This window comes from Bison bison, unplaced genomic scaffold (genome assembly GCF_000754665.1).
Source record: "Bison bison bison isolate TAMUID 2011002044 unplaced genomic scaffold, Bison_UMD1.0 scf7180017864180, whole genome shotgun sequence".
NCBI lineage: Eukaryota > Metazoa > Chordata > Mammalia > Artiodactyla > Bovidae > Bison > Bison bison.
This window is the reverse complement of record NW_011494752.1, coordinates 4227700-4235102: the sequence shown is the minus strand read 5'-3', so window position 1 is coordinate 4235102 and position 7403 is coordinate 4227700. Positions and strand designations below refer to the sequence as shown.

The following is a 7403-nucleotide window of genomic DNA, read 5'->3' as shown; positions in this document are numbered from 1 at the left end:
AACAATCTAAAGGAGGTCTGCCTTTATTGGCAAGTTTTGTGCACTCAGAAGTGTCTCCTAAAACATTTAAGGGCTCTTTTGTCTAGGAGGGTTTCTCTGTTTGGTGGCTTTGCAATGATTAGGGTAGGGAACTAGGGGGACCCACCTACTCATCTGCACTGTTGAGGAATAATTGGCAGTGTTCAATTAGAGCACTGCTTCTGTAGGTGCTGTGCCTTAGGAGGAGCCTACACGAGCACATGTATATTCAGAGAAAGGTTAGGGATGGTGGGGACTGTCCACACTTCATAATGCAGGGAATAAATGATTATCATGGACCAGAGAAGTTTTAGGGTGAGAGGGGCTTGGAGGCCAAAAGAATTGTTTGATAGATTTTCCTAAGAGTAATCAAACTTATTCTGTGTGGTTCCAGGGAGCAGGGCAGGAACACAGAGTAAGTTATAAACAGAGTTCAGTCTCCAGCTTTATTTCTACTTTATTTTGTTTTTGGTCGCACTGCGCAGCATATAGAACTTTCCTGACCAGGGATTAAACCTGTGCCCCAAGCAGCAGAAGCTTGGATTCTTAACCACTGGACTGTCAGGGAAGTCCTCAGTTTTATCTTTAGAAGAACCTTTTGAACAGATCCAAGTATGGAATGGTTTTCCGCAGGAGTTAGTGAGTTCCCCATTTGTTGATTCAGCAGACCTCTATATATTAAGTAGGCAGTATGAATTGAGAAGAGAGTGCTGAACAAGATAGTCAAAGGCCCTGTTCTCACAGAGCTGCAGTTCTTTAGGGAGGATAGCAACAAGTGAGTCAGGGAATAGGCTAGTTTCAGTTGACTGTGCATGTTGTGAGGGAAATTAAATTGGGTGAAGTTCAGTGGTTAGTGGTAACATGTCATTCATACTCAAGTTTGAATGATCAGGGAAGGCTCTTGTGAGGAGGTGGCATTTTAGCTGAGATTTGAATATCAAGGAGTTAACTGTGAGAGGACCTGGGAGCAGACATTCTAGGCAAGAGATCCTCTAAGTACAAAAGCCCTGATATGATCAGGCATAGGCTGGGGCTGGCCATTGGTCATGAGTGTGGAGGGGCAGTCATATATTAGTAGAGGATTGCACTGAACTCCTGGGGTCTCTTTTTTGCTGTGACACTGGGGTTGTTGCTTGTAGCAGAGAATAAACCACCCTGCTGTGCTTGCTCTGAGGACCTCTTGAAAAAACAAGGAAGTTCTCTTGGGAACACTTCCCAAGGGAAAGGCCTTTTAAGCTATGAAATTTGGCCATTAGGATTTCTCGTTGGTCAGACTTGTTTTAATTTCAGAGTTCTTAGTGGCCACTTGGTCTGTGCATGCTGTTTCCTGGAGAATTTCTTGCCAGGGCGCTTGGAGTTACGGGACAGAGTGACAGCTGGCACAGTGCCCTTCTTGAATCGGAAGGTTAATGCCACACCGGCCTTTGTGACGATATGTCAGCCCTCTTCACTGGCCAGAAGCCGTAGGCTTGCAGCTGTTTCTAGCCTGACTCGCCAGGGATTCCTCCAGGGACCCGGTTCCTTTTTTGGTCCCTAGAGCAAGTGGGCCTTAGGGGAGAAGCAGAGGGGAAGAGTGAATGGAAAATGAAGGGGAAAGGAAAAGAGAGAAGGGAAGCGGTGTGAGGGGCATCTTTATCTGTCATTTTAGGACCTTTTTTGGTGACCAGGTTGTAGGCTGCTCAGGTCTCCATGACAAAGGCCACGCTGCATCCCCAGCTGCCTGCAGTGTTTGTGGAAGCACTGGGCTCTCCAGGCTCCATTCTCCCTTTGAGCTGTGCTCCTCTACCTCCAGAGGCTGGGCTGTGACTCCGTTTTGATTCCACTGTATTGAGCCACTCTAATTTTCCCCTTTTTTAACCTAGGCATTTGGTTGCCAAGCTCCAGTTTTAAAGAACCAAATGAAGCCACCATGAAAAGGAGAGTGAAGAAAACATGAGGGAGTAGGAAGGATTGGGATCCTCTGTGCAAGAGACTGGTTCCCCTCACCACCCTGGGGCTTGGATGAAGCACACCAGCGGACTCTGAGCAGGGCTCCACCATGTCACATCCAGCCCTGTGCTCCTGGACCTGGATGAACTCCCCGGGAAACCGGAAGAAGTCTCAACACTGTTCCTTTTTCAGAAGTTTTGTTTTGTATATTTGCATTTCTCGGTACAGAAGACTCACCCTAAAGGCAACTGGGGTTTGTGCCCATTGGATTGGAAGTGGTGCTGAGGGTGAGCAGGTCTTAGGGAGGGAAGGAGAGGAGAGCAGGTTGCCAGTGATGATCATTCAGCTGGTCCCAAAGGCAGAATTCCAGTCTTCACATTGACCTTGAAGAAAGGGAAAGGAGTCAAGAGTGCAGATCAAGTTGGGAGTTTCTAATTGAGGAGAACCTGCTTCTCTGTAAGCATGGGTAGCTTTAGCAGGAACAGGAAAGAAAGGAGGGTGGATAGTCTTAAATAGAAATGCTGGACAAAACCTGGCACATGGCCCCACTGGGGAAGTAGTGACTCCTCATATACCTTCCTTCTAAGGTTTAGGAACCTAATTTCAGAATCACCTCTCATAGAAGCTATATTCGTTCTGTTTTACTGAATTCTATGACTTCATGTTAGCCCTGTTTCTCTCCCCTCAACCCCTTCCCTCGAGATAACTTCATTTCACTCTGGTCATGGTAACATCATTCCTATTGCTTCTACCAGCTGTCAAGGCAGTAGTATTTTCATCACCTGAGCAGTTCAGAGCTCCAGTCCCGGGCTGCTGCCGTTAATGGAGCGTGCTTCCAGATTCTTAATGGCAAACGGTACCCATGACTTAGGAGTCAGTGTTCCTTACCTCCATATGTCTGTCAGCTAGTAAGAGGGAATGTGGAGGAGGGTGAGAAAGGAAACTATTGTGCTCTTCCTAGAGAAAGCTCCCTCATGGCTCAGCTTTAATGGGATGTTTGAGATCAGTGAGAGGGAGGAGAGCATTACAGCTCATCTTAGGTTGGTCTGAAACAGGAGGGAGCAAAGGCTTGTTTATTTTCCTGAGTTCTTTCTAGCAACTCAGACATTTTCCTGAGTTAGATCTTGTTTGCCCTCCTTTCATTGGGAAGTCTGTCAGATGCTGATTTGAGAGCTGCCTCTTTTCCAGATAGAAGTAGAGGAAGAGGGAGAAGAATTCCAGTGCTTTTCTGAACTGGGCCATTGTCAAATCACATAGCAGTATGAGTTTGCTTTTCTGTAGAGTTACTCTGGGGAGAAGTTTGTTATTAAGATGTGAAAATTGAGCTGTTTGATCTTTATTACTCTTTTGCAGTAAGTGTTCCAGTACACTGCCTCTTTTGGTTCCCCTGTGTTTAAATCTGCCTCATCTAGTGAGATAAATAATGTCAGGTTTGTGGTTTCCTGATGGTTTAGGGTGAGGCCCCAGTGTTTTGGTGGTTTATAGGACTGCCTCACCTGGAAGCATCGACCTTCTGCCTTACGTCCCGTGTGGAATGACCGTTCCTCCTTTTAGCTGAATAGGGTGGAAACTTGCATTGTTACCTGGCTGTCAAGAGGTAATGCACAAAATGAGCTTTGTAGCATAAACACAGCCCACCTCTGCTCTGTTGTTTGGCCCCTCTGCTCTCTCTGGCTGTCATGGTAGTATTACCAACCAGTTAAGATAGTGATCCCAGGAATTGGCTTAACCAATGGGTCTCACCTCTTGAATGTGCAAATTAACTTGCCATCTTGCAGAAAGTGCCACCCACCTAAAGCCTACTGACTGGAATCTGTTGAGATCCTCAAGTGGCTGTTTTGCAGCTATCTGAAATCTTTTTTTAAAAAATTACTTTTTAGTGTGCACTTGTGTGGCTCTAGGCTAGCTACTGTGGAAAACACAAGAGGTGGAAGACATATTATCTGGCCTAAGGGAGCTTTTAGGTGATGGCCACATTTAGAGAATGACTCAGCGCAGCAAAGGAGAATCGAGGGCTGGCTCTAAAGAAATCCAGAGTGGCTAAGTTCATGGAAGGCCAGATGGTCTAGGAAAGCTCTGGAGCTGTGGGACTTTGGTTTTTAGGTGAGGGGAGGACACTGAGAAATGCAGGAACAAGAGCACACAAGCAGATACCTGCACAGCATGTACTGAACAGTGCACAGCCCCAAGTTAGAGCAGTGGCATCAAAGAATCCTTTTTCTGTGCTGTGATCTAGACCAAAACTTCCTAGTCATCAGGTAGATGTGAATGCTGAGGGGTTATGATGGCAAGGTGGAGCCCAGAGCCAGAAGTCAGCCAGGGGCCCCTGCCCTGCCCGTGGCTGGGGCTTCACTGCTCTCAGCATAGCCAGAGGAAGGGAGGCAGAGCCCTGGACCCTTTGTGGTACCAGCGGTTTCCACTGGAGGATCTGTACTCAGGTACAAAACCAAACCAGCTGAGGAGGCGTGACCCACCCTCAACCACCGTTCTTTCTCCTGCCGGGAAGGGTAGTGTTGACCATGTCTGTGACCTGTCTGTGCATGAGTCACAGCCCAGGCTATACCCTACTTCTTCCTCAGTAGAGTGGCTACAGAACAGAATTGTGCCGGAGGAGACAGGCTCCATCCAGAGGTGAGGAGGAAGGGCACCAGCCCAGTCAGTCAACAGAGGGAGCAGGAGCAGCTGGCTGTCGTCAGCACTCCCCTTCACCCGCCGGCCGTACCCCTGACCCTCTACCAGTTCTGTGTAGTGCTAATTGAAACGCAGTCTGCAGAAGGAACTCATTCCTTTTTGGTGCTTGTATTTTCAACTCACAGACTGGAAAAGGCTCTCACCTCTAGGGACCCGTCATTGGTTGTGGCTAGGTGATGTCAGTACCTCGGATCTGCCTGTTTAACCTTTGCTTGTTTATGACTGATCTACTGTAACCTTCCTCAGGACAGGTGTGAACCACTGTGATCTAGTGACAGTTACTGCTACAACTTGCTATTACTTGAATTTCGTGTGCTGTGGTCACACAGGAGTGAGGAGGTATGGGGTCTTTGGTGTGGGACTAGATAAATAGGTGACGACTAGGTCTTAGGGACAGTTGGCAATGACCTTGGTCTGGTTGCCTGCCTGTGCCTAGATACAGTGAGTGTGACATCCTGGAAAGCCAGCCCTGGGTGGCAGCTCCCAGCCTCGTGAGGGCAGAGGCGTAGTGGGGAGCCCATCACCACAGTTTCTTCTGCTTTCATGCTTGTCGCTGGGGCTGATTCCACAAGCCCCTTATTAAGGTTGGGAGTGACGTGGGGATGGCCACAGAACCCCTATGCTTCCAGAAAGAACTGGCGAGAGGCAGGGTGGTTAGTGTTCCCAGATCCAGGGTGAGAGACTACAGCAAAGCTGGGTGCCAGCCTTGAAGCCCTCACCCCGGGACCCAGAAGAACATGGCCTGCTTGAAACCCTTGACCCTGGTAGGAAATGGCAATTGGAGGAACTTGCCCCCTAGGTTAGATTCCCCGCTGCCCTGCCACCTCTCCCTAGGGGTTGAGCCCTGAAGTTAGAGGCCTCAGCACTGGGATGTACAGCTCTGCTGCTGGAAGGAGGTCTGAAAGTCTGTGTGTGTGCGTATGTGTGTGTCTTTATTTGCAGAAGTCTTGCCACTAATGGGGGTGTGGAGAGCATCTCCACTGAGGGGAGACCTGCTGTTTGTTGTCCACTTCTAAGAGAATTACATGCCCCTGTCCCTAAGGGAGGAGCTTTTGAGTTAGACATTTTCCCTATGGGAATCCTCTTGGTTTGGTTCGTGGGGAAGGGGGAAGTGGAGAAGTGATTTTTAGCTCTAATTGTCGACACAGCTGTTCTTACACGGAATTTGTGCTATTGCATACATGGAGCCATCTTTCTTTTCACTGCAGCAGTGTTTATCAGTAGTTCAAAATGATTTATTTGCTCCTGGGGAGTAAAACCTTTTTTATTAAAAAATAAAAAGAAAAAAAAAAGCATGCCCCTCTCCCCCCATGATAGCTATAGGATTATTGGGCCACACAGCTCAAGAAGGCAAAGTCAAATCTGCCAGTCCCCGCGATCTATCCTGTTTTGACATTAAAGTCTTCATGCTCAGCACAAAATGGCAGGAGGCCTTGATAAGAGTGAAGCCTTGGGAGGTGTGAGGTGAGAGTTGGAGCATAGAGACAGAGGCACTGGGGACTCAGATACTACAGTTAGAAAAATAGAGTAAGGAACTGTATTTAAATTATCGATTCTCTATAATCTGCCAGGGAAAGACCTTTCTTTACATGCAGATTCCATATTGTCTTTGTCTTTTTCATGCTTCTTGACCTTCCTGGTAGGTGCCCCTGAATTCTTCCTGTTTTCCATCTCTGTCCCTTCTCCCATTCCTTCCCGCTCTGGTCCCCCTCCCAGGAAGCCAGTCCTGCATGCTGAGTCTGTGACATACCTCCACGCCCATTTCATCTTCTTAAGAGGGTACCTGGAATTGCTTCCTCCCCCCTCCTACCCCCTCTTTCAAAATGCTGAGGGGCAGGCAAATGGCAGCCAGTCTGGGCAGTGAATGTCTGCTCGCAGCTGGACTGCGATCCTAGTTGCTCCTGGAGATGGAGTGTAATTGAACTTAGGACACTTCTGGTCAGAACCCAGGAGATCACAAACCACACAGCCCCGCACTGAGCTGCATCCTAAGCCCCCTACTCAGCTCAGGTGGAGCGGGAAGGCTGGTCTGACTACTCCATCCCTGGTGCTCCCTTGATTGAACAGGGACCTGCCCCTCACTGTTAGGCCCAGAACCTTTTCCAAGGGACAAGCATAATCCAGGCACCGCTCTGTGGGCAGGCCTGTTGGAATGCCCAAACTGGTGCTGCCCGTGGCACAGCCACTGCTGTACATTTTTTGGTTGTTTTTAAGGAACTCAATGAAGAGGGGTGTCAATCTGGGCTCGGGGTGGTTGCCAGTTCTTCACCAGAAGGGGAGCCACATCCCCCTGCAACCACTTCCGTCCTCTTCTGCCACCCCACCCTCCAAGCCAAAGCGCAGCCTGGCTTTTGTCTTCCCATTTAGTTTTTCTCCTTTCCTCAACCTTTTTGTGCTTAATTTATTAAAATATTTGCTGTATAATTTATTTTCATAAACTATAAAAAATTACTAAATGGTTAAAATAGACTTGCAGGCCAATCTTAAATGGGGTGGGAGGGTCTGAGGGTGGGGTGGGGAAAGGGAAAGATGTTTTGATATAAACAAAACAAATGCACTTTGGATGTGTTTTGGTATTTTTCTGGGGCTAGATGGGGGGTGTTGGGATGTCCCTGTAGATTAGTTCCAGAATGGGGTGTCTGTATATACTGTATTAATAGGCATGTTGACTCTTGTAAAGGGACATTAGTAGCTGCTGCAGGTCCTGTTTGGAAAACTCATGTACAATTCCCGGTTTTTTGTAAAGTGTCAGTGCGGGAGACATT

At 48.0% G+C, this 7403-nt stretch overlaps 1 protein-coding gene across 1 annotated transcript in view; it reads left to right on the top strand.

Annotated features, from left to right (window-relative positions):
• SOCS7 (suppressor of cytokine signaling 7) overlaps positions 1-7403 on the top strand; it is a gene marked incomplete at its 5' end in the record, with an annotated part of 34251 nt that overhangs the window by 26284 nt on the left and 564 nt on the right. The window contains one exon of the mRNA XM_010843139.1: positions 1881-7400. The remainder of the gene's footprint in view (positions 1-1880; positions 7401-7403) is intronic.